General features: G+C 37.4%; 1 long non-coding RNA gene across 2 annotated transcripts in view; it reads left to right on the top strand.

Moving 5' to 3' along the window:
- The window catches only part of LOC131411943 (uncharacterized), a 324,554-nt gene that overhangs the window by 193,138 nt on the left and 104,080 nt on the right, over positions 1-27,336 (top strand). The window contains exon 3 of one of the 2 annotated variants that reach the window (XR_009221675.1): positions 342-513. The exons of the other annotated variant lie outside the window; for it this stretch is intronic. This is a non-coding gene — a long non-coding RNA (uncharacterized LOC131411943). Of the gene's footprint in view, positions 1-341; positions 514-27,336 lie in introns of those variants that run through there. 2 annotated transcript variants of the gene reach the window in all.

The following is a 27,336-nucleotide window of genomic DNA, read 5'->3' as shown; positions in this document are numbered from 1 at the left end:
CACACGGAAAGGTTAATATTAATATTGCCTTTTTACAGCTAAATTATCTGGCTCTAGAACCATTCACAGATTCTATTAAAGACCCCTATGGAGGATTGCTTCTTCAAATAGGCATTTTAATTCACCTGGGTACAATAAGGTGTTACCTTCCTTTCATTAATAAAATGGGAACTCATAAAGAAAACCAGATTATCTTGAATTTATGATCAAGTAATTTTGTTTCTCTTAGCCTGGATAATAATTGTGAAACATCATTTTCCCTCTTCTTTCCTTTTCCCTTCATACACTTCGACATTCTTAATTTCTCATGTTTATTTATCTTTTTTATTTTAATTTGACAGGGAAAGCTATCTAGGACCCCAGGAGGCAAACACTGTGACTCAAGAATTGGTCCTTTCCATCTTCAATTTAATGAAATAATAAGCCAGTAATTGATTTATATTTATATTTACATTTGCCTTACAAATTCTGGGATTTTTGTCACCTTAATTGTAATTCCATAAGTAGTCACTAAATTACTTCCAGTAAACTTGATTTTTCCTTTACCTACTCAGTGACTGTTGTCTTTTATCATAGTCTTGGAGCTTGGTTCTTCCCTCTAGTTTCTCATATCATTTTTCCTCACCTCAAATTTTAGTATTCATTTTAAATTGTTATTGAATTTTTTTTTTTTTGCCTCAAACAATTTGTACCTTTATGAACAGATAATTTGCTCCAAACAATCTAGTGTTGTGTCTTTCTACTTTCTGCATAATCACATCTCAGGTATTCTGAGGAAGACAGTCTTGTGGTGTTGCTAACATTTAGGATACAATTTGGAATTGGGAAGTAAACAAGCTAGGCTTCTGAGCACTCCTGCTGGCTTTCACAAAACTTTTTCACCCAAACAGTGATCTTCCTGGGCCTTTCTTCCTTCAGAGACTCATTGCTGTATCTACGCTTATTAAGGCGCATATATGATCTGGTAATAACTAAAGAAAATTAAAATAGCCTATTAGAAGGAGGATTGAGAAAAGAAGGATCTGTTAGATGCAGACAAATGACATCAGAAATGATAGTTGATAGCCTGATATTTGGGGAAAACATAAACCTGAAAAATTCCTAACTGCATTAATATTGGGAAATATAGTCTCTGGAGCACCTACTATGTGTCAGGTGCTTTTCCATAATCATCTAATTTAATTCTGCAATTTAGGTATCAATGTTCCCATTCTACAGATGAGCCAATTCAAGCTGAGATGTGAATTGACAAAACCACCACAGCTTGGAAGTGGCAGTTTCAGAATTTTTCACTCATCTTTCTGACTCCTGAGCCATGATGTCATTCTGTTTTGCCATGCTACCTCAGTGTGCTGCAGTGAATGTCCATGAGCTTGGGTCTTCTAAGAAAAAATCAAATTAAGTTCTGTGGCTTCAACTTAAGGAAGTAAGAAAGCAATGTGTCTTGAAAGAATTCCATTGAAATTAAAAAACGTACTTTTTGGTGTTAGGACATGAACACTTAAGCTATTTGAAAAACTAGTTATGTGGAACACCTGATTCCACAATGAGGCGAGATCAGTTATTTCAACATCATGCTGACACCACAGTTTCAGGAAACTTGATTACTGGATTAGATTTTTCTAAATTAAAAAAAAAGTTCCCAGGGGCTGCGCCGGATCAGTTAAGTGTGCGCGCTCCGCTGCTGGTGGCCCGGGGTTCGTCGGTTTGGATCCGGGCGTGCACCGATGCACCGCTTTTCAGGCCACGCTGTGGCGGCGTCCCATATAAAGTGGAGGAAGATGGGCACGGATGTTAGCCCAGGGCCAGTCTTCCTCAGCAAAAAGAGGAGGATTGGCATGGATGTTAGCTCAGGGCTGATATTCCTCACAAAAAAAAAAAAAAAAAGCTTCCTGTGGGATATATGTATTCATTCAGTCATTCATACGTTCACTTGCTTCATTTAACAAACATTGAGTGACTATTATGTACACAGAAACACTATCATGGCTCTTGAGAAAATGAAGCAAAATACAAAAAACTTTAAAAGCTTAATTTCAGTATAATTTGGGCAAATGCTGCTATAGCACTCCTCTTCCTTCACCTCATCCTGCACGTTGCCACCAGTTATTTGTTTCTAAAAGTCTCATCTGATGGTGTCACTTCCAGGTTGCAAACCTCTGACAACTGTGGTTGCCTATTAAGTAACGCTTGGCCCTTCTGAACCTGTTGCCACCTGCCTTTTCTGTCTCCTCTGGTGCTGCCCCCCACCAGAGCTCCGCCATCCTCAACTGCTTATTCTTCCCCTGGAGGCCAGACACTTGCACATCTCCAAGCCTGTATTCTTGCTGCTTCCTCCCATGTGTGTCCTGCCCTTTCCCATTCATGTGCTGAGTCTCTAGTCACCTTTCAGGATCCAACTCAGAGTGTTCCTCCTCTGCTGCTTTTCCTGACAACCTGCTCCTCCCTAGCAGAAAAGAAAAAGAGAGTTCATCTTCCCAGGGCACTTCATGTTACAGCATTTGATATAATAATAATATAATATAAAATAATTTCAATCTGTTTCTGACTAGAGTACAAATCCTTCTAGAACACAACTATATTTTATTTGTCTTTCTACCTTAGTCCAGGACGCTGGCACATACTTGGCCATCTTTAAAGGTTGGATGAAGAAAATAGAAGCAGGTGAGTAGGTAAATGCTATGGAAAGAGGGTCTAATTTTTCAGAAGTGGTTTGTGGCAGCTTCCCAGCAGAGTTGTGGGTAAGCGGGGCTTTAAGAATGAGTAGGAATTTGGCAGACAGCAAGGAGCAGGGCGCAGGGTGGGTGGGGAGAGGGTTTCACAGCAGGGAGAACTGTATGTCTGTCTGAAGGCTTGAGAAGGCATAGCCTGGTTGGAAGCTGCAAATAAACTAGTGTCTTTAGAATTTAGCATACAGAAGAAAGGAGCAGAGCAGGCTCAGAGCGTGGAATGGCTTCTTATTGCGAAGGGCCTATAGGTGTCAGGATTTCGTTCTCCCGTGCAGATTTGCGGGGAGCCACTGGAGGTGTGGCAGTCACCCAGGTGGATATGGTTGTGTGGGCGACAAATGGACTCAGAAGGGCTAATTGGGAGATGCTGGCACAGTTGGAGGGAGAGACAAAAGCCTGTCTAAGGTGGACAGGGATGCTCACCTGTTGCTATGACCCCTGGGGCTGTACCAGAAGTGTCTGGCTTAGGTTGCTCCTTACGGCCTGATTACAATTTTTTCTTATGCTGACTGTCTGCCTGGATCTCCTATAATCTGATTTTATCCCCTACACGTTCTCCTTTGTTCTCTCAGCTCCAGCTACCCTGGCCTTCTTGCTGTTCTTTGAACCACCAAGAAATTCTGGGGCCTCGGGGACTATGCACTTTCTGCTCCCTGCCAGTCTCCCTCAGGGGGTCTTTCCCCATTGACTCCATCTCAAATGGCCCCCCTGGCGATCACTCTCTCATTTTTGACCCCACTGTATTTTCATTCTTGGTACTTACTGCCACCCTGCATTACTTGTGTATGTTTTCACTGCCCTATTTTCGTTACTCAGAATGTAAACTCCAGGAGACTAAGCACTTTGTTTTGTTGTTGCTGTATCTTAGCACCAGAATGGTGCCTGGCACATAGTAGATGCTCAATAAATTTGTATTTAATCATTTCATAAATGAATGAATGTCACAAATCCCCCTGGTTCCTCCACTGAATTGTTCCACCATCATAAGGACTGATGGGTAGCCTCGAGGCCAGTGTTTTCCAAAGGTTTTCACCTCAGGATATAGAATATATAATAGTATTTGCATGGTATCAGGAAGGGATTTGGAGCTTGGTAAAAAAAAAATAATTACATTATCTTTTTCATTTAATTCTTGTAAGAAAAAGAAAAGCAATCATTGGGGAAAATATTAAATATTGAATTTTCAAAAAAGTTCCAAGTAAAAATTTTGTATTTTTACAAAATTTTATAGCCATTATTACCTTATGGCACAGCTATAACCTATTTGCCACATACCACTGGTGGTTGGTCCGCATTGCCTTTTTCCATTCTATCTGGATTTGAGAGTTTGCCTTTGAGGCTGGACTTGCTGGCAGTGCTGTGTCTCTAGCCACTTCCCACACCTCCCCTTCCACACGTGAGCTGGTCTGATCCAGCAGGGCAGTTGGCAGGGCTGTGGCCCGTGCTATGATAATAAGGACCCAAATGTGAATTGTCTGCCTCTAGCAGCATGATGAAATAGTAAGTAAGTAATGTTTGTGAAAGTTTGGCATGTTGGAGGCCTCCTTGCTTAACCGCAGCTGAGCAGCACCATCTGCTTGGGAACAGCCAATTTGTTGTTTGTTTTACACTGAGTTTATTAAAGCTACCCAAGGGAGAGTAGGAGGGGCCTTATTTGGAAACTTGTTTCCTTGAAAACCCACATGATTTAGTGAAAAGAATCCTACAAAAGGCTTCCCAAGACCCAGGTTCTAGTCCTACCTCATGGTCTGAGCCGTATGATCTTGTAAACGCCTGATTCCTCAGAGCTCTGGTGACCTCAAATGCAAAGTAGGAATCATACCTTCCCTGCTGATGTCTCAGAGCTGCTGTGAGAATCACAGCGATCATGTAATGGCAAACTCGAAGTACACCATATAACTTTGTTATTTTTAAAAGGTATTGTTGTTAATATTGGCTCCAAGTTATTTAAGGGTTTCCACATCTATAGAGCTCTGCTAAGTGAAAATTAGATTTCCCATCGTAGACCATCCCATTAGGGTGGTTGCCAGGGTAATTCTGTTCATGTGGGTGCATACCGAGAGTCAGCCCCTAAAAGCATTGGCCCAGGCTTCCTTATCCGGAAACTTCAAAAGCCACTACATCTCTTATCCATTAAAAATGAAAGTCCCGTGGGGGCCAGCTCAGTGGCACAAGCGGTTAAGTGCGCGCGCTCCGCTGCGGCGGCCCGGGGTTCGCAGGTTTGGATCCCGGGCGCACACCGACGCACCGCTTGTTAAGCCGCGCTGTGGCGGCGTCCCATATAAAGTAGAGGAAGATGGGCACAGATGTTAGCCCAGGGCCAGTCTTCCTCAGCAAAAAAAGAGGAGGATTGGCAGATGTTAGCACAGGGCCGATCTTCCTCACAAAAAAAAAAAAAATGAAAGACTCGTGAGTAAGATGCATGTTCCTATTTTAAAACTAACAACTCATTAAGTTACATATTCCTAAAATGAACTCATCGGCATCAAGACTTGTCCACCAAGTGTTGAAATGAGGATATAGTTATACATAGATGAGCAAAGTTGTATTAAAAGCTTACCAATCATTTATTGGGACTATCAGCACGTTTCTCTTTTCTTCTAAGGATTTAGAATATATAATCCAAATTATTTATTCTCTTGCTAAAAACTCCAGAAAGAAGTGAAAACTTACTTTGTCAGTTTCTCTTCTCAAACACTGGTATTTTCCAAAGGTGATTCAGTTTAATGGGTGAAATGATCTTTAGTTTAATTCTCAATGTCAAGGTATGATGTTCTAGTTAATAAACACCCATGAGAAGCCTTTGCTGTAATTCTTGGGTATCCTTTTTTTTTTTTAATATTATGGAGCATCAACGCATTAAAAAGCTGCTCCCTTTTCCAAGCATTGTATTGCTAATTAGCGTTTCATCATTTTGATAATCCTGTTGTTGAGAAGTTGTTTGTTCTGATTACTATTTTTTTAATGTCTCTGTGTGCTTCATGGACATTATTTCCTCCTTTTTATCTCAATGAAACCTTTCTTTATCATATCTACTGCACAAGCACGGAGAGAAAAGGTTTTAAAAAAATTATCTTAAGTTGTTCACATTTTTTAAAAACACAAATATTTTCAATTCGGTGTTTTGAGTCTCAGGTGAAGAGTGTAAGAGAGACTGTAGAAAACAGTGCTTTTGGGGAAAGTTCCTATTTTGGTTCCACAGATTGAAAAATCAGGTTTTTCCTAGGATCTTACAGCATATGGAAATTGACAGTCCCTGAAATTTGGAGACACCAAAATAGAAAGTAAGGCCAGATTTATTTTCACTTTCAGTAATCTGGCTCTTTACCTTGAATAAACTAGTCTTTAGAAGATTAATTTTTTTCATTCTAAGAGTTAAGTAAACTCAGTATAGAAAATATGAAAATTTTAGAAATGTGTAAATAAGAAAATAAAATGTAATGAATAATTCCACAACCCAGATATAACTACTGTTGATGTTTTAATATATTTCTCTCCTGTGTTTTTTTCAGTGCTTCTCAAATCTATTTTTTTTTTTTTAAATCAGGCCTTGATTTGTTTATACTCTTGCATTTTGCTTTTTCTTTTACCCTTAGATTATGAGCATTTGTACAAAGTATAAACTGAATAAAAGCCGTTAAATATTCAATAGTACATTAAAAGCCTGTATATTATTCTTTATATGGACATGATATAATTAATTTTACTGCTCTATTATCATTAGGTAGGGACACATTTTTTACTATTACTAATAACCCTTGAATGAATATTCCCATAAACAAGTTGTTTTTATTTCTAATTGTTTCCTTGGAACCATCAAAGACTTTTTATATTCCTTTTTCTATATCAAATTTATTAACCTTCATTGAGGCAAATTTTCACTTATTAGTTAGAATGTTAGAAATATTAGTTTCATTTAGTTAGAAACATTAGTTAGAATATTTTTCAAAATTTTCTTAGCTATTTTTCATTCAATAAATATTTTGGAGTTCCTCCTCTGGACAAGGGATGCTAGGCAAGATAGATCTATTCTCTGTTCTCACCAGACACACAGCATAAGTCTAGAGAAAGTCTTATATTTCTTTTTAAACTGAACTCTAAAATCATTTTGGCAAGTTAAAAAAAAAAAAACAGAGGTTTTAATTGTAATGACACTAAACCCATGAAATAGGGAGGAACTGACATTCTTACAAAATTCAGTCTCCTGTATCTGAGACACAATAGGTCTATGTATGTATTCTTTTATGGTTTTCAGTGAAGATCTGTGGTATGCTGAGTATTTTTTCCTGAGAATTTTTTTATTACGGTTCTCTCTGGGGAGAACTTCATGTTTTTCTTGTAACTTTGAGAAACATTTTTTTTCTATTCTGTTATTGTAGCTATAGAAGAAAATGATTCATTTTTGTATATTTAGTTTATATTTGGCCATTTTCTACAACTTTCTTTTCGTTTCCCCTAAGAGACAGACATAGCTCTGAAGTGCCTCTTGGGCACTACCAGTTATGTGAAATTGAGCAAGTTATGCAAGTCTTGGTTGTTCTGTCTCAATGTGTAAGCAGGACCATAAACCCACCTTATGAAGTTGTTATGATCTAATGAGCTGCGTGTTAAAGAACTTAGCACAATGCCTGGCACGTAATAAGCGTTCAAAAAATGGTAGATTATTATCACCATTTCCTTAAATTCTTTAAATCTCTTACTTTTTTATTTCAATTTAGCTTAATGTCTCCCACGACAGTGAATAGTTTTTCATTTATAAACTTAGGTACTCTGTTATTCAGAGCATAAAATTTAATTGTTGGTATTATTATTATTATTGAGATTGAGATTGGGATAAATCATTTTGGACATAATTACACGGCAGGTTTTACATATTATGTTATGATTCCTTTTGTTTCATTTAAGTTTTAAATTCTAATTCTTTTATGTCTCATATTATAGTTGTGACCCCAGCTTTGTTTTTTTTTTTTTTGGTGAGGAGATCAGCCCTGAGCTAACATCTGCCAATCCTCCTCTTTTTTTTGCTGAGGAAGACTGGCCCCGGGCTAACATCCATGCCCACCTTCCTCTACTTTATATGCGATGCCGCCACAGCATGGCTTGCCAAGCAGTGCGTCAGTGCGTGTCCGGGGTCCGAACCGGCGAACCCCAGGCCACCGCAGCAGAGCGCGTGCACTTAACTGCTTGTGCCACCGGGCCAGCCCCCCCACCTTTGTTTTTATTGTTACTGTATGATGTTGAAGGATATCCTTTTCTCTCTCTCTCTCTCTTTTTTTTTTTTGCAGGGGAAGATTCACCCTGAGCTACCGTCTGTTGCCAATCTTCCTCTTTTTCTTTTTTTTTCCTCTCCTCAAAGCCCCACTACATGATTGTATATCCTAGTTGTGAGTCCTTCTAGTTCTACTATGTGAGCAGCTGCCACAGCATGGCAACTGACAGATGGGTGGTGTGGTTTCATGCCTGGGAAGCAAATCCAGGCTGCCGAAGCAGTGAGAGCGCCGAACTTGACCCACTAGACCTGGTTCAGAAGGATATCCTTTTCTTTTTAATCTGTCTTTATCCATCTGTATTAGCCACGTTTCTATTAGCAGCATACATCCAAAATGATTTATCCCAAACTCAATATTTTATTTGCTTTTAAAAATAGTTCTAAGTATTAATATTCTGTGTCATATTGATATATTTGATATTATTTCTTACATTTGTTTGAAACATTGTTATGCTTTGTATTGCTTTTTTCTCTGTTGCTTTATAGATTAAATTTCTTATTTTCTTTGTTCTATCCTTCCATCCTTTCTTCCTTCTGTTTGCTCTTTTTCCCTACATTAATTATAAAGTATACATTTGTTTTTTGGTTTTTGTTTTTAATTTTTTAAAAATTATTTTATTGAGGGCATATTGTCTTATTGTGTAAATTTCAGATGTACAATATCGTATTTCAGTTTCTTTATAGTCTGCATTATGTTCACCACCAATAGTCTAGTTTGTATCTGTCACCCTACATAGGTACTCCTTTTGCCCTGTTCCATACCCCCTTCCCTTCTGGTAACCACCAATCTGTTCTCGTTATCTATGTGTTTGTTTGTTTATCGTGTACCTCTGAGTGAAATTATATGGTACTTGTCTTTCTCTGTCTGACTTATTTTGCTTAGCATAATACCCTCAAGGTCCATCCACATTGTCGCAAAGGTCACACTTTTGTCCTTTTTGTGGCTGAGTAGTATTTCATTGTATACATATACCACATCTTCCTTACCCATTCATCTGTTCATGGGCACTTGGGTTACTTCCATGTCTTGGCTATTGTGAATAATGCTGTTATGAACATAGGGGTGCATATATATTTTTGAATTATTGATTTCATGTTCTTTGGATAAATACCCAGTAGTGAAATAGCTCAATTATATGATATTTCTATTTTTAATTTTTTGAGAAATCTCCATACCATTTTCCATAGTGGCTGCACCAGTTTGCATTCCCACCAGCAGTATATGAGGGTTTCCTTTTCTCCACATCCTCTCCGACACTTGTTATTTCTTATTATGTTAATTGTAGCCATTCTGATGGGTGTGAGGTGATATCTCATTGTAGTTTTGATTTGTATTTCCCTAATAATTAGTGATGTTGAACATCTTTTCACATCCCTGTTGGCCATCTGTATATCTTCTTTGGAAAAATGTCTGTTCATATCCTCCGCCCATTTTTTGATCGGGTTGTTCATTTTTTTGTTGTTGAGTTATATGAGTTCTTTATATATCTTGGAAATTAACCACTTGTTGGACATATGATTTGCAAATATTTTCTCCCGGTTAGTGGGTTGTCTTTTCCTTCTGTTGATGGTTTCCTTTGCCTTGCAAAAGAATTTTAGTTTGATGTAGTCTCATTTGTTTATTTTTTCTTTTGTTTCCTTTGCCTGAGTAGACATGGTATTCAAAAAGATACTGCTAAGACTGATGTCCAAGAGTGTACTGCCTATATTTTTTTCTAGGAGTTTTATGTTTTCAGGTCTTACATTCAACTCTTTAATCCATTTTGAGTTAATTTTTGTTATGGTGTAAGATAATGGTCTACTTTCATTTTTTAGCATGTGGCTGTCCAGTTTTCCCAACACGGTTTATTGAAGAGAATTTCCTTTCTCCATGGTATGTTCTTGGCTCCTTTGTCAAAGATTAGCTGTCCATAAGTGTGTGGTTTTATTTTTGGGCTCTCAATTCTGTTCCATTGATCTTTGTGCCTGCTTTTGTGCCAGTATCATGCTGTTTTGATTATTATAGCTTTGTAGGGTATTTTGAATTCAGAGAGTGTGGTACCTTCTACTTTGTTCTTTTTTCTCAGGATTGCTTTGGCTATTAGGGGTCTTTTGTTGTTCAATACAAATTTTAGGATTCTTTCTTCTATTTCTGTGAAGAATGTCATTGGGATTCTGATTGAGATTGCATTGAATCTGTAGATTGCTTTAGGTATATATTTGTTTTTAACACTAGTAACTACCTTTACGTTAGAATAAAACTTCTTAAGCCTGTATTTCTCTAATTACCAGCATGAAGAAAACACTGCTTTTGGTTAACCACTACGTAAGATGAGGAAATTGCCTTATTTTACTACTTTCTTTTCTTTAAATCACTTCCAAGTTTGTGTTAATACATTCTAGGGTGTTAGATCTAGATGATAAATGTTAAACAATGATTTTTTTAAACATTATGCTTCTCTTGCAAGAACTGTTTTAAAAATATTAGCTCATCTTAATAATAATGTTTTAAAATTTTAGATTTAATATTTTATTTATTTACTATCATTCATTTTATAGTAATACTTTGCTATTTTCATGTTTAAAATTTTTGAGTATTCTCTCTTAGCTTAAATATACCTTTGAGTAATTTGAGGGCGTGGAAGATATACTTTCCTTTTTTTTTTTTTGTGAGGAATATCAGCCCTGAGCTAACATCCATGCTAATCCTCCTCTTTTTGCTGAGGAAGACCAGCTCTGAGCTAACATCTATTGCCAATCCTCCTCCTTTTTTTCTCCAAAGCCCCAGTAGATAGTTGCATATCCTTCTAGTTGCTGTATGTGGGACGCGGCCTCAGCATGGTGGAGAAGAGGTGCGTGGGTGCGCGCCCGGGATCCGAACCCGGGCCGCCCGTAGCGGAGTGTGTGCACTTAACGACTAAACCACGGGGCCGGCCCAAGATATACTTTCTGAGCCTTTGTGTATCTGAGAATATCTTTTAATTACCGTTGTAGGTATACACAATTATTTGTATATAGAATTCTTGAGTCACAAACTTTTCCCCACAAAATTATGTAGACATTGTTTCATTGTCACCTAGTATTAATGAAGCCCAACTGAAGTGTAAGACCAGCTTGACTTTTTTACTTCTTTGTAAGTACCCTATATTTCTTTTCAGATACAAATAGATTATTGCTATATTTTTATACACTCCTCCCCTTTTCTTTACAGTTGTCCATAGTTGCGCTCTCCATTCTGTCTTTCTATAGTCTTTGTCTTGGGACTCATTGTTTTCTGTTGCTGTCCTTTCTCTCTACCCTCTGGAAATGTATCTGGTATTGACTTAGACGTCCCTGGCCATATTATTTTTGCATAGTCTGTGCATTGCTTCTTTAATGCAGATTCACTTGTAATAATAGAATCCGGGATCCCTTTCGATCTTTTCTTAATTCATTCAACTTTTTTATCACCTATACATGCATCTCAACTAATTCTCTTTTGAAACCAATCTATTTCTTGATCTTTTTATCATTCATCTCTTGCTTTTGGGACAAGTTTTTTAAATCTTAATGAGAACACTAAGGAAATGCTTTTTTTCCCCTTTAGTTAAGGAAAAAGCCTTTTTTGTGCTTTTTCTCTGCTTCTTGTTTGCTATCATCCTCCAATTTTGTGTTGGAGAATCTTTTGCTAAACTGTTTTTGGTTGGTTTGCTTATCCAAGAGTAGGGTGTGATCTGTCCAGGCTGGATTTTGTGAATATACCATATCAGGTTGGTGGATTCCTTTTGGAACACCTCACTGTTTTCCTTGTTATTAGAATTCCTCTCAAATCTTAAGGTGATGGCCAAATGTCCAGTGTCAAGCAATCATTTATCTGTGACATTCTTTTGAACTAGGGAGGAATTTTCTATTCTGTTTTGGTCATCTCAATTTGAATAATTTTAAGTATCATTCAGATTTTCTCATTCCAGAAGTAATACAAAAAATCTGTAATGTCCAAACAGCATCTCTTTCAGGGCTTTTTCTTGATTCAGACACTTGTATCTCAGATTGAATATGTCACTGTCTGCTCCACCCCTTCGTATGATGCCTTTCTAGAGTTGCAGCCTATGGAAGGAACATACATCAGGAGGGACTGACAGGGGTTGAGAATGGGGTGGCACAGTGCAGATGGATTAGCTCTGATAATCTCATAAAGCAGCTTCTGCTCAGTTTCTGGTTCTATAGTCAGCAGGTCACGATGTTGCTGGAAAGAGGTGCACAATAGAGGTGAGTGGAAACCCCCAAGCTTTTTTCCTCTAACCTTCCTGTCTTATCTCAGGGTTCCATCCATTCTTTGATTACCTGAAATTTCTCCTGGAATATATCAGATTATTTATTATTATATCTAATTTCTCCTGCTGTTGCAACTCACCCTTCTTTTCCCTGTGTTTCAAGAGTGTGAAGGGAAAGGTGAGATCAGAAGCCCCCGAATAACCCCTATCTTAACACAGAAGCATGCAAAGTGTGATTCATAAAGAGAAGTGCCCCACAGGCTGCAGGCAAAACAGTGAGCAGCAAGTAAGTACATCTTCAATATAAAGTAGTCAGTAAAGGATCAGAACCAAGGCTTCTCTGAAGATCCAAGGGTGGTGGCCTCACCATCATTCATGTGAGAATATTGGATACAATTATTGTGTTCTTGTTAGAGAATCTAGAGGACTTATTATGCATAATAAATAAAAGGAATGACTAAAGGTGAATTGGCAGGGAGTGTGAAGAAGCCAAGGATCTGGGAGTTTGGGTGAGCTGATGATATTTAGAAGATCTTTGCAATTCTGTTTATTAACCCGCTTATTGCCTGAATTAAATAATCTGTTCCTTGAGGTCTAGCTGTGTGTTGAGAATAACATTTCAGGAAAACTGTCGTGAGACTCTCAGGTTTTGAGCATCCCGTGGGAGCCATTTTTAAAGATATCTCTCATTCATGCATGCAGCTTTTGAATTCACATTCAAGTCCCTGTTCAGAATAGAGCAGCTGCTTCTGCCACTGCAGAAGACTTTCCTACTTAGATTGAGGTCTGTCACTGTCATTTTATGGCAGATTAAATGTGGTGTTGGTTGTCAGTTTCAGAAAGAATTAAATATTGCCTGCTGTTGTACCGCTCTAGCCTAGGACTCTTTTTGAAAGCACCATTGGGCCCCTTCCTCTGAGTCTCCCTCTTCTTATTCCCCAGGGAGATTTCTACTCCCGGCTTGGTAGTAATCTAAAGGCACCTTAGTGTCTTCCAACCTCGAGATGACTACACTTATATGGTGGGAAACATGAAGTCAAATCCAGAGCTAGAAAGAAGATTTCGGGAGTGGTGTATAGATAAGCGTTGTTGACCAGAACCAAAGCACCTAGGGGCATGTCACCCTCATTTTACCTGTCTGCTAACACAGGTGGCTCTCTGGAGCTCAGGGGCTTTGTTAAGGTTGAAGGACACTAAGGGCTAGAAGGACTGCTCAGGGCTCACCCAGAGAGCTGAGCCCAGAGAGCAGGGCGGATCGTGCAGGAGACTCAAGAAAGGAAGTCTGGTCAAGATAGGCAGTCTTGGGCTGTGACAGACCATTTAAGCCTATGGAAAATAAGACTTATGGATGAGTCATTCTGAAAGTTCTGTATTTGGCAGAAACACTTTGCTTTGCAGTCAATAACCTTATGATTAAAATAAGGCCTTTGTTCAATAAGAGAGCTGGCTGAACACTTTATCGTTCCAAATGCCCTCCCATTTATTCTGAATTAGCTTGTTCACACTTAATGGATAAAAATTTCCATTTTAGGTTTTTATATATGATTATGCATTGCAGTTAAAGCCTCTTTTTTTGGAAAGGTTTTACAATGTGATTTTATTTGTTTGCTAGTAAAATTTATTACCGTAATACTTTTACCATCCTCATTTAATCTTCAGACTTCTCTTTAAAAAAAGTCAATTCACCATTATGTTAGCTACTCACACTGAGGTGGGAGGGGGGGTGTCCAGTTCCACAGTGTATACATTCTTATTGGCTTTGTCTTGAATATTTTATTCTGAGGACAGTGAAATCAGTTTTTACAGAAATAAATCATTTAACCATATTAAGATTTGAAAGGGTTATAAATGGTTTATTTTCAGCCATTACTGTGAAAATAGAAAAAGGGGAAAAAAAACACCCCTCACTATCATTTAAACATGTCAATTCTTCAAAATAGTGTTGAGGAGAAGCTTCTTATTATTTTGAAACAACAAGATTGAGTGAATAACTTGCATCTCATTTATTTCCTCTTGAGCTATTCTCTCATAGTCACTTTTAATATGAATATACATTTCTGAAATAGTAATTGGTATTTTTAGGGAGCATACCAAGAAATAAGCACCTCTTGATGTTAGTAAGTGTAAAAGAAATATCCCTTATATGTTAATTTTATATGTAGATTTCATATATAGATTTCTCTGAATTTTTATTTTCAGGTTTTAAATATTTCTGTGGATTCCAGAAATAAAGTATATAGTCCATTTCCATTTTTTTAAATAACATCTCATATTAAGACTGTGGGGGATCAGAATTTGCCACCCCAAAATGTATCTCTTTGGCTCGATTATTTTTAAGAAGAAAAGACTCTGAAAGAAACTTTGATCTTCCCCCTAACTGCCTAAAAGAATTTAAGATAGAAGGCCTGTTCCAGGAAGGAGCTAATAAGATAAGTATAGTATAAAATAAAGTAGGTGTGATAGACAGGGAGGAACCTAACAAGGGCCTTTTAATCAAAGTCTTCTCCCTGTCTCATTGTCGTTGCAGGGCATGGTCAACATTTGTTTATCAAATATTTGCTTTTCCTTCTGCATGTAAATTGGCTTCCTCCCCTTTGACGTCCCAAACCACTACCCCCAACATCCTCCTTTGTCCTTAGCTGAAGAGGGTATTTAAGGTAGTGGCTTCCACCATTTTGGCAAGTTTCTCAGTCTTCCTGGGTTTTTCCCGTGTATACATGCTCTTAAGCTTTGTTTGATTTTCTCCTGTTATTCTGTCTCATGTCAATTTAATTCTTAGACCAGCCAGGAGAACCTAGAGGGTAGAGGAATAGTTCTTCCTCCCACATGAGACCTATTTTGTTGTTGGTGCTTTTGCCTATGGATATATCTTCATTCGCATATGTATGTGAATTTATTTGTTTTAACATTCATTGCATGACAGTTTAAGCCCTGGGATGTCATTGAACTTTGTGTGGATCAAGTATTTCTCACAGACCTCAAGCACTCTTAAGAAACCTTACCTCACAATGAGATAAAGACGATCTAGCAAAAATGGGTCCATTACTGTTGACTCTTTGGTCATTGATTTTGTAGGACAACTCAAATTAATTTAAATTTTCAGTTTTTAGAATTTTTGTTTTCTGAAATGATTGAGCAATCTGCTTATGTAATAGAGTTATCCTTAAAAAGAGAAGGAATAGTAATTTAACCAAGTTCAATCTTTGGGCACAGTACCTTCTTACTTTCTATCCAATAAAAGTCCTCTTTAAGTTCTTAATAGTTGCTGAATTTTTATTTTCATGTTGTTAATACACAGCAAGTATTTTAAACTCAAGTTTGTATGATTGTCCTTAAAGATATAGTTAATATGAAAGATGCTATAAAAATAAAATTGTATTCTATATACTGCCATACATCCATACACACACACACACACACACACACACACACACACACACACACAAATCATCAGTCCAAATTCATATTCCTCTAAAAATATTTGTAAATGTTACTCCAAATACACATTTGGTGGATTCATTATTGAATCTTTATATAAAATTCATCTTCTATAAGCTGTTCAGAATCTTTAGAATTCTTCAACATGTCTTAATAATTGTGTTTGAGTAATGTTTTACACTTACAGGAGTTTTAAAAAGGCAGGTGCAATGTGACATATCAGAAGAAACAAATTAAACTCTTGTAAAGCACAGCTGGAATGCTAAAAATGTGTATTTGTAATTTAAATATGTGACACCATCACACTGTAAAATCAGTTCATAATTAGAAAACATCTGTTTTTTCCAATATGATGCCTAATAGTATATTTAAATAATTTAGAAAGCAATAAGAAAAAAAGTCAAGGAACAATAAGTGATTCATGGACATTTCTTTCCTTTTGTTTTAATGCCCTATAGGAGATTTTGGAGTAACCTGTCATTTTGAAGCTACTTTTTGGATAGAGCATAATCACTAATGATGAAATGCATATGCCACACATATGTGCTGTTGTGACCTTATTGTGTTAGTCAAATAAATAAACAAATAAATAAATAAATAAAACCAGGTTGTGTAGGTTGTGGTGTTAAGAAGGATTTACACACTGTTACTTCTCTCTCACCCCTCTCTTTTTGTTTGTTTTAATCAAAAGACATTGAAACAAATACAAGTTGATTATTTTCACAGGAAATTTATGTGAATGTGTTGCAAATAAAGGGGAGCTGTTGAGTTGTATGAATTCTGAAAATATACTTGAACCAGGTAAAATATTGAGTTAAAACTTATCAGGATCAATTTGAGTTTAGCTAATAAAGTTTGAACAAAACCACAATTTTTCAAATGAAGTTAACATGGTAGATTAGCCACACATCTGTCATCAGTGTTCGCATAGGAAGGTATTTATATATGTGTGATGAAAACTCGAATGGGTATTTTTATTCTAACTGAAGTTTGCACGCTGAATAGTCTCTTGGTTTATTGGCAGTAAATTGTGTAACCTTTTTTTTTTTTTTTTTGTTAACCACAGTCCAAGTATTTGTTTCAGATATGGACAAACCAAATGTGTCTGGAAGGTTCTGTTTTTGACATTACCAGCCTGTGTCTGGAAAGGTTTGCAAATCCAAGAAAAAAAAAAGCGTTTGCAGCAGCTAAGAAACTGAATAAAAGCAGTCAGTAATACAGGTCAAGAGTACTTCTTAAGCTCAGTCACCAAGCTGTGGTGAGTAAATTAAATGCAGCAAGGCCTGCCTGACAAGGAACTTCGCTGGAGGGAGGAGTGTATTATAATGCACAGGCTCACCTTTCTATTTTAAATGTTGTTTTATCACTTTAATTCTTGCAGGGGGGGGTGGGGGTGAAAACTCACTTTTTTGCTGGGTTAGAGTACACAAAGTTAATCTGCTACCATTTATATTCATCTACTTTGAATCGCCTTTTATCCACCTTTGCTGTTGCAGCCCACCACTCGCCATTCATCAGTTTATGCATTGTGCGCCAGGGCAAATAATGACAGAATATCTAGCTAAAGAAGGGGTACTTAATCAGCAATCAAGATTCAATTTGTTTTAATTTTAGCAGGTGTTTGTGAGGTACATTGATGGGAGAGATAATATGTGCTGCTTTCATTAGCTCTCTTGTTTTTGTGCTTGAACATTTAAGAGCCAGATGTTCGGAGGTGAGCTGATCAGAATATTAAGTCTCCAGAGGTTGGTTTCCATAGTGTTTTACATTCCTTTCTTTATCTCCCTCGATTCACCCTGAGCTCTGAGGTGCAAGTGCTTGCAATGACAGACTCCATCTCAGCGTCCTGTTCAACTAAGGCTTTAAATTAGTGGCTAATTCTCAGTATAAAATACTTTAGTTTAATAATCTGTCATTAATTCTTAGACTCTGGGTCAGCCTCATTTCTCATTCAAAACTCTTTCTGCTTATAATCCATTTTAGAAATTTTTTTTTGTGTAGCAGCTGGTATTTCATCAGGATATTTTCCTGGAGCAAAAACATGGGAATCACATAAGCTGCAAAGGTAATGACCCCATCATCTTGTTAAATCAATATCCAAACTTGATCAGTGCTCTGTCATCAACTAGTGAAAACACGACAGTGATGACAGCATCATGGCATGAACAATGAGAGCAAGGCCATCTATTCCAAATTGGTAGCTTTGCTGAGTTTGAAAGTTATTACCTCTTGCAAGGAAGTGTGAATACTCTCACATGAAATTATTTTATAATGTAATATAAGATTACTGTGTTACAGTTTGCAATAAACCATTAATAGGACTTAGAGAAGATCTAATCAGTAGTTAGGCTTTGTTTTACAATTTTAACTCAATTGTAACTGAATTTAGCTTTTATTTAATAGCTTTTCTAGTTACATTTTGATAAGCTGCAAATCTTTTTTTTTCCTTCTTTAGGAACATGAATTCCCTTTCTGCTGAAAAACAAACCTGCCAATAAAGAGTTAATTGAATTGGCATTGGCAAGAAGATGTTTTCTCCCACTATTAATTGTTCTCTGTTTACTTTGATGTTCAAGGATTGTACTGTTTTACAAGCATATTTTCTTAATTGTGTCACCTTGTACTATAAGTATGTCAGAGGGGAAACATTTGCAAGTGATTAGATATGGACCTATGTGTCACCAAATGTATGAGGTACATACCCTTATAGGATATAATTGTGATCTTTTAATATGCGGCCATTGACCCAGACTTGTTATTATCTATTATAGTTTATAATAATGTATCTCTTTATGATTAAATGATGATGCCCGGCAGAACACTATGATTAGCATTTCAGTTATTTATAGATTATGTCAGAGCAGTAATAAACATAAAATGCTGTTAATGTGTGGCTAATGAAATCTGGACATGAACAAGTTTATGAATTGATATAATTCATTTGAGTGTTCTAACTGAGCTGCTGGTTCTTGTCATAATTCAAAAGCTTAGCAGGGTTCACCGATTAGGTGGTAGACTAATTTGCTACAAAAAGTCAATGGGTTTTCATCGTCTTGGGCCATCATACCCAGCATGGCTGATTGCATAAGGACTATACAAAGTAATTCTCATAAATATATTTATTAAGCTTAATATGTTTTATAAGAATAGGACAGAATCAACTATTATGCAACATATGTAGAACAAAAATCACAGTGTTAATTAGATAGCCAAAAAGATATGTACAGCAAAATCCTGAAAGGCTAGAGAATTGCTTAATTATTAAGGGAGGAAAAAGCTGGGGTGATTCAGGAGCAATGCAGATAAAGGCTGCAAAATGAGGGTGCATTTTCCTCCTCTTGAGATACTCATCAAGTACATATTAAATTCCGTTTGACCAGTAATGACTGGAAGCTGCAAGTTGCATTTCTCAGGCTGTTAGTATGAGTTTCATATCTATAGCTCAGTTCCAGTCTCCAAGGAAAGATGTCAGTTTGTGCTTTGTTCTAATGATGTTAATATATTTGTTGGAAGGGTCTGTTTTTAGACCAAATGTAAAACCATGATTTCTTCTCAGGAAACAGAATTCGAAGATGTCTCTTAACATTCTTAGAGATCAATCTTTATGGCTAGACAGTGACCACTCACCCTTAGCTTATGGAAAACAGATTCCGAATTTCAGGCAGCAGTGGTCAGCTCCTTGACGTGCCACACTTGCATAGCACACCGCTAAACAACTGTATCTGATGCATTTAAAAAATAAGTCGGTTTTGAATGTCATAATGCAAAGAGAAATAAAGCATTGATTTTCCAGCTTCAGTTTGAATGTGAAATATCTGGTTTCTTCACTGTTTCAGTCTGTCTAATTTAGGCATTACATTCATAACCAAATCTTGCTTTTTACTAATTCTTCAAGGTTCTGTAGAGGCAGAACTAGGACAAAGGAAAAGATGATTAAAGGTGGCAGAGTTTGGATCAGAATTATCATTATTATTATTACAACCAACACTACCCATAACAGCAACTTTGTAACAGTAATGATCAATGCTTTCTGGCCGTGAAGTAAGTTCCTCTGATGATATGAGCTATCCGTGTGGATATTCAAATAGAGGCTGGATGATTAGATGAATGATAGAAGTCCAGGACTGAATCAGCATTTCCAAAGTGTGTTCCGTGGAATAAGAGTATCTCAAGACGCTCCATTAAAAAAAAAGTTTTCAAATTAGTATGGGAAACATTATCTACTCCACCACGTACACCCCAGTCCAATAATTGATCTAAAATTAATATGATTATTTAATCCATGCAATAGGCAGGAAATGGTTAAGGGATGTAGTAGATGTTCAATAATTTTTCGTGGAATGAATATATCCATTAATTACAATTCCCTGGAAAGTTCTTTATTGCTGGGATAGCAGCAAGCCACAGCTCTTGCATATTAAATGCAGTTGATTTTGTTACTTGTCCTGCAGCTGTGGCATAAGGGTAAGTTTTTATTTTTGTTTTGGTTTTAAAGAGGAACTAGGAAAACATCCAGGATAATGGAATCTTTTGGTCTTTATTGGACAGTTATTTTCCCCTCGTGACATTCTGTCCTCAAGTGTACATTTCCCCCCAAAATCTTTTAGAGCAGGATACATATGCCCTTTCAGAGCACTATAAATGGCCAGTGGAGAGTGGAGGGCTCCTTGGGGCTGGAGTAGTAAGAGAGAAGGAAAGATCAGTGAGAATGAGAGCAGGTTATGAAGATCCAGATGAGGGGTAAGGAAGCTGGTATTGGCTGGGAGGCCGTACTCTGCAGCCTGGCTCTCACCTTTTCTTTCATGTTATTCCTTCTGCTTAAAATTCGCTTACTCTTCTTCTTTGCTCTCAGCTTTTCTCCTCCTCTTCTCATCAAAGAAAATTTCTTTTCTTCTTTAAGACCAAACACAAAGCTAATATTAGTGCCTCTGTGAAGATTGCTCAAGCTCGTATTCCTATCCTGTAACATTGCATACCTTGTCTACTACTTGACTAGTCATGTTGTATTGGAATTATGTTTATCTGTCTATAAATATTGCTTGAGTTTATCAAGAGCAGGGTCTGTGTCCTATTCTGCTTTATATGTGCTCCAGTTTCTAGCAAAAATGCCTAGTTAGTGTAATCTACATGATGATGAGCCTGGAAAGAAAGCAAGACCACAGGAAGGACATTCAGCCAGGATGGTGTCCTTGGAGCTGTGGGTCCCAATCTTTGGAGTCTGATAGCATAAAATTATCTGGAGCTTGAAAAAATATATGAGGCTTGACCCCACTCTCAGAGAGTCAATTCATTTCAACTGGGAAAGGCCTACAAGCTTGTATTTGGGAAACAAACAAACAAAAAGAAAGAACATGAAACTAATACCTGCCTAGGAAATTAAGTACCCTGTTTTAGGCCCAGGAGGCCTCAAACATTACCTTTAAGGCCCGGTGCTTCACCAGGAAGTATGGTCTTGAGAAGTACCTGGAAACCTGAGAGGAACTGGGGCTCACCCAGAATTGAGGTTTTGCCTCTATTCAGCTGTGGATGGAAGATATTACTAATCCCTTAGAAAAGAGGTGATCAATAAAGAAATACACTTGGGAAGGACATACATACATGTGTATCTATATAGTATATGTATGAATATGTGTGTGTGTATATGTGTGTATATATATATATATATGTGTGCATGTATAATATCTGTATATCTATATTATATATAATGTTTATATACAAATGTATCTTTTGGTATTGCTTGATAAAACTATATAAGGTTTACCCACAGTATTTTGCTATGCTAAATCAGTAGAGCCAAGTTGTGAAATTCCCTATCACCACACTATAGAATTCTACAGGGCCTCAAAGGCAATAATGGAGGTTCTTGAGCTATTTACAATATTTCTAAGAACTTAATTGAAATTGTAGGTTTACCTGTGATAAGGCTGCCTATGCTGACTTAAATGACAAGTTTCTTGCTTGTGATTTTAATGAAATCAACGTAATGTGGTACTCCTGATTTGTTCGTGGTGCTCTACATTGAAGACAGAAACATCTATACATAAATGTATAGTAAATGTCTTCTTACGTGACTCAGTTGGGACTGGTAGTTGTTCAAATTGTTAGAAAAGTTGATAAAATCAAGAGTCATAAAAATAATATCTATATATGAGAAGCATTTTATTTTAACTTAAAATTTTGAGTATGGGTCCAATGATTGAAATTCCTTCTAGTCTTCCTTGCATAAAATATGTGATCTAGCCTTTATGATTTTCAATTCCAATTTCTGTAAAGTAGAATGAAAAATTACAGATGCTTCTGAAGAAATCTGAAAGCAGAATCTTTCAGTTTTTTTTTTAACAACTTTTTCAGTCTATGGTGGCCTTTCCCAGAACTAATACTACAGCCTGTGTGTGTGTGTGTGTGTGTGTGTGTGTGTGTGTGTGTGGTGGTGGTGGTGGTGATGGTGTGGGGGTAGCTCAACTTTATCTGTTTTTCCAAAGCATTGAATGTAGTTTCATAGACACAATAATTCTTTAGTTTGCTCTCATGTCTCATTGGTTTGTGGATCATTAAGAGAGCTTTTACACATACACATGTATACATAAAACAAATATTTGATTTATAAAATATTTAAAATTAATCATAATTTAATACAACTTATTTCATTGATAAAATCTTTGGAAAAAAACAGGAGTCAGTAAGCTCTTCTTTGGCAAAAAAAAAAAAAGTTAAAATTATTTTTTAATGAATCCCTTGATTCCAGAACCCTAGTTTAAAGAAAAACATGCTCAGGTTGTTTAAGTGAAAGTGGCTGACCAACGGGTTATGATCTAGGCATCTGAGTGAGGATAAACTCTGCTCCAGCATCCTAATTTCTGGTTAGAGAGACACTCAGCAGCTAATGTTGCAGGAAAGGTCTTTCTCTAATTAGGACAGGCAGGAATCCAGCTCATACAAAATTGCATCTCAATATATGCTCTCTTATAGTAACATTTTGCATTTACGGAATAAAATGGTTCTAACTTTTTATCAGGTTCTTCATAAAATTCTCTTTTTTTTTTTTCTCATAACATCTGTTAGGAAGTGACTGAGGTCCTTTGCTAAACGTCTATATTGAAGACCTTTTCTGTATCCCGGAATCCACTCATGAAAATATTTCAATTCTGTACACTTTGTTTGAGGAATATCCCTTTGCCATAAGTGGGGACAAAGACTGAGGTCTCAGTGGGCTGTGAGTCTCCTCACCTGTTCTAGTTCAGGGATTTTAACTATAAATCTAGCCATTAGGCTGGGATGTAACACATTAAGAGAGTGTTAGTTACCAACAACCTGTGTGTCCTCTACATTTCCCAGTCTCTGTCCATTGTAGGCGTGTTTATGTGACTAATTCTTACTGATGGAACGTGAATAGAAGTGACATGTCACTTCCTGACCAAGGCAGTTAAAAGTGGGTGGGCCTTCTGCATCCTTACTGTTTCTCTTTCTTGCTCCCTCTCTTCCTCTTCCCCTTCCCTTTCTCCCTCCTCCCTCCCTCGCTTTCTCCATTTGTATATCAGAAATGAAGGACATTAGATGGAAGATGGCAAGATAGAAGTGGCCCAAGTCTGTGAGTCACCCAGCAGAGAATTATCCACATCACAAAGAGTGTGTGTGTGTGTGTGTGGGGGAGTGTTCAGACACTGAAATTTGTGTGTGTGTGTGTGAGGAAGGTTGGCCCTGAGCTACCATCTGTTGCCTGTCTTCTCCCTTTTGCTTGAGGAAGAGTGTCCCTGAGCTAACATCTGTGCCCATCTTCCTCTATTTTTTGTATGTGGGACGCAGCTACAGCATGGCCTGATGAGCAGTGTGTAGGTCTGTGCCTGGGATTGGAACTCACGAACCCTGGGCCGCCAAAGCGGAGTGCAGGAACATAACCAGTATGTCGCTGGGCCAGCACCAAGCCACTGAAATTTTAAGTTTTATTTGTTACCACAGTACATATTAACCTCTCCTGAATGATACAGTGGTTCACTGTAGCATAAAGTTCTTTAAGGAACCAGAAGAATTTCAGTTTAATACAGTCCTACCTATAACACATTTCCATACAATACTACGAAGTGTATTGATGAATCAGATCCAGCAAAACAGTTATGAATAGCTATCTATTTTTGCATCTGCAAAGACTTATTGTGAGTATACATATGATCAAAGAAGAAATTAAAAATGGATCAGTTATATTAGGGCCAACCAAAGAGCAGTAGTGGTCCTAACCTCCACTCCCTCCTCCTCGCTTCTGAGGTTTATTAGGTGCTTACTAGCTTCTGGGTATTTTCTAAGAGCTTTACTTGGATAATCAAAATTAATCCTCACAATAACCCTGTAAGGTAGGTAGTATTATTTTCCTCATTTTACAGATCAGGAAGCTGAAGCCCAAAGAGGTAAATTGCCTAAAGTCCCGTTGCTGGGAAGTGAGAGGATGAGACAGGGAACCGCGGAAGTCTGCCACTAGAGCCCATGTGCTTAGCTTCTACGTTTTGTTACATGAGCCAGAGTTTCTTAAATGATGTTCACAATTGTGGATTCATAGACTTATAAGCGTAGTGCTGGGCATGTAGCCAGTACACCCCCAAAATATTCACTCATTTCTGGGTGCAGGTCTTCCAGAAACCAACTCTTTTTCACCTCTGGGTTGGTAAGGTTAAGGGTTGAGACCGGCGCTGCCTCGTTACAGGCTACTGGAGCATCTCTGTGTTTGCAGCTCACCTTCATTTGGCCTCTTCTTCCTTGCTCAGCAATTCTGGTGGCCCCTTAAACCTGGAGACATACCAAATGTTCAGAGTTCCTTTGGGAGGGAAAGATTATGTATAGACTGCATTTGGAGAGCCCTATACCACAGGAAAATGCTCAACCTGTGGCATACAAATGATTTTAAAATACCCCATGCCCATCTCCAAAGCTTGAGTGTGTTCCTTTGCCCTGTTTGCAAGATTCTGCTGATCTCACCTTATTTTTTACATCCTGGGGATCTGTAAACAAAGGAATTGGTATAAATGATATCTAGGACGCTTTGTTTTGCCAGCTAGGCAGATCATGTAACTCTCTCCATCACCTGTATTTCTTATCCCTCCTACTATTCCTTTTTCTATGTAGTGAAGAGTGTTCAAACATTGGGGTTGGACAGGACTGGATTTGAATCCAAGCTATACAACTTAAAAGAGGTTTGTCCCTGGGAAATGTATTACTAAATGTCTCTAAATCTCTCCCAGTCCCATATCTCTCAGCTATGAAATGAATATAATCACCTTGACTTAGTACAGCTTGGCCCATAATTGGTTCTCAATGAATGGTAACTTCCTTCACTTTTTAGTTTCTGTCCATCTGCACATGTATTGCATTTCAAAGCCTAACTTTTACTCCTTCTTCTCCTTGAATACTTCTCTGATGAGTTCAACCCCATATTCTGTTATTTCTCCTCAAATTGCTTTGCATTTATTTTCCTGTGCTCCACAAATAACCCTTCATTATACTTGGCATCTAAGCAGACATCCATAATCAAATCTGGTTTAGTTCTTCTTTGTCTTGGTTGTCTGACTGGTACGCAGATTGAGGGTAAGGAGGCTTTTTCTCCTGCATTTCCCATAGAGCTGGGCACACGCTAGGCAGCCAGTACATACTTCTTTTATTGTCAACTCATTTATCTTTGCTATAAACCAGCATTGACAATAGGGGGACAACAATTTCATAATTGCTTAATTCGTTTTTGTAGGACACTGCATATGGAGACACAGGGAACACCCAAATGATGAAAAAGTTGTGATGCAGGAAAAAAACGAGTGCAAAATAACTACTATAATGCAACTTGAGAAATAGAAACACAAGATATCCAAAAGATGGAAAAAAATACATCTGGTTTAGAAAATTAGAAAGGATGAATGACATGGTTTCCATTACGATGGGTGCTGCCTACTGCGTTGTATCCATCTCTAGGCCAACTGCTTCACCATCAAATGAACTGGAAATCTGCACCAAATTTGTCTGGAAAGGGAGGGGAGGGCCTCAGCCTTGTGTGCATTAGCAGGGCATTCCTGCTGTCCCACTTGGAATCCAGGTACTTATTCTAATGGCCCCTAATGACATGGGCTTCTCCTCACCCAACATATTTCTTTAAAAGTCAATCTCATAATGCAAGGATATTTGTATATAAATTTGGAAGTACAAGTGTTTTAATTTTTAAAAAGCTAACAGATGTGTAGAGTGCAAAAGTAAAGAGTACACTTATAAAAAATCATCTGTGATCATTCTAGTGCCGGTGCAGAGGCATTTAACATTCTTCCCTCCACATGTCTCTGACCCAACACATGACTCTATGAGCGTTTGCTCCCTTATCTCCTACATCAGCCCCTGTTCAGTTACCTTTCAGTATCATTCACACTACACACATTCTTTTACCGTGGAACATAAATCTTTTTCCTGTCTCAACAGAAAAGTGCTTGGTGTAATCATACACCACCAGCTCCAGCCATATTTTGCTGATTCTTTCTTTCCTTTTTTTTAAAAAAATTTTAAACTTCTAGGGATTAAATGAATTTTTGCCATATTGTTGCCAAGAATAATTTTTGTCTCCCCTTTGAAGATAAACCATACCTTCTTCCTTTTCTTTATTGAGTTAAGGGGGGAAAAAGATTTGAAAAGATTTGTAATTAAGCTTATTACTCGCTTCAATAAAGTAATCTATCGTGAATCACTCTTTAACAAATTTGACATCTGTAATAAAACTTCGCTTTTACATATCCCTTTATGTCAACCCAGATCTTTTAATATTCTTAGTGAGGGAACCAAAATAATCATAGACTCTTTGTCAGTACAATTAGCATAAATGCCCTGAAAAATTTGGAAACATCTACACTTTAAACTTCATTGTGGCCTACTTTGTTTTAGCATTTCGGTCTTTCTTGTTAGGGGGGAAATACGCCAGCGTGTTACCCTTTTCTTGATCCTAATGTGAAATTCTGTTTCTGCATATCTAAATACATATCTGACTCAACCCCTTAGAAACCTTACCCACATCTTTATCTCCTTCCCCATTCTCTAGCTTCCCCACTCTGCAAAGTTAAAAAGAATTATGAGTGTAAGCCAAGAGAAGGCTGGACTGCGGAAGTGTGTGATTTGAAGATGTTGATGATAAGCATGGAGAATTACAACTACCCTCTTTAACTAAAATGTCATGCGTTTTCCTCACCACCCACAAAATCCCACTGGCAGCGTAGAGGAATGGTATTTTGTTTGGGTCTGTATCTTACTGTTGCAATATGTTGTAATAGAGCAAGCGTGTTCAATATAGGAGGCAATTTAATTTTTAAAAATATTTAGCTTGTGTACTTTGGAAAAAAATCAACTCACTTCAGAAATACTATAATTTCTGTAATCTCACTATCTAAGACAAAAGAGGACTAATTCAGAGCCTGGATAACAAGGGTTGTTAGAAGATGGATTACTTAAAATACAGGTGAGATAACTTCTTGAACGATTTTTAGGCTACTTGGCCTATAGGCAGCCTTTATACAAATAAATATAAGTGCTACTTTACATAATAGGTAGTTATTCTATAGAATACAGAACGCAAAGTAAAAGAAAAATAGCTTCAAAATAAATTTTATTTTGTTCACCAATTTGAAGTTGATACCACTGAGGACCGCTACTCCATTCT

The sequence above is a fragment of the Diceros bicornis genome, chromosome 12 (genome assembly GCF_020826845.1).
Source record: "Diceros bicornis minor isolate mBicDic1 chromosome 12, mDicBic1.mat.cur, whole genome shotgun sequence".
NCBI lineage: Eukaryota > Metazoa > Chordata > Mammalia > Perissodactyla > Rhinocerotidae > Diceros > Diceros bicornis.
The sequence above is the reverse complement of the archived record's forward strand: the minus strand, read 5'-3'. Positions and strand labels throughout refer to the sequence as shown.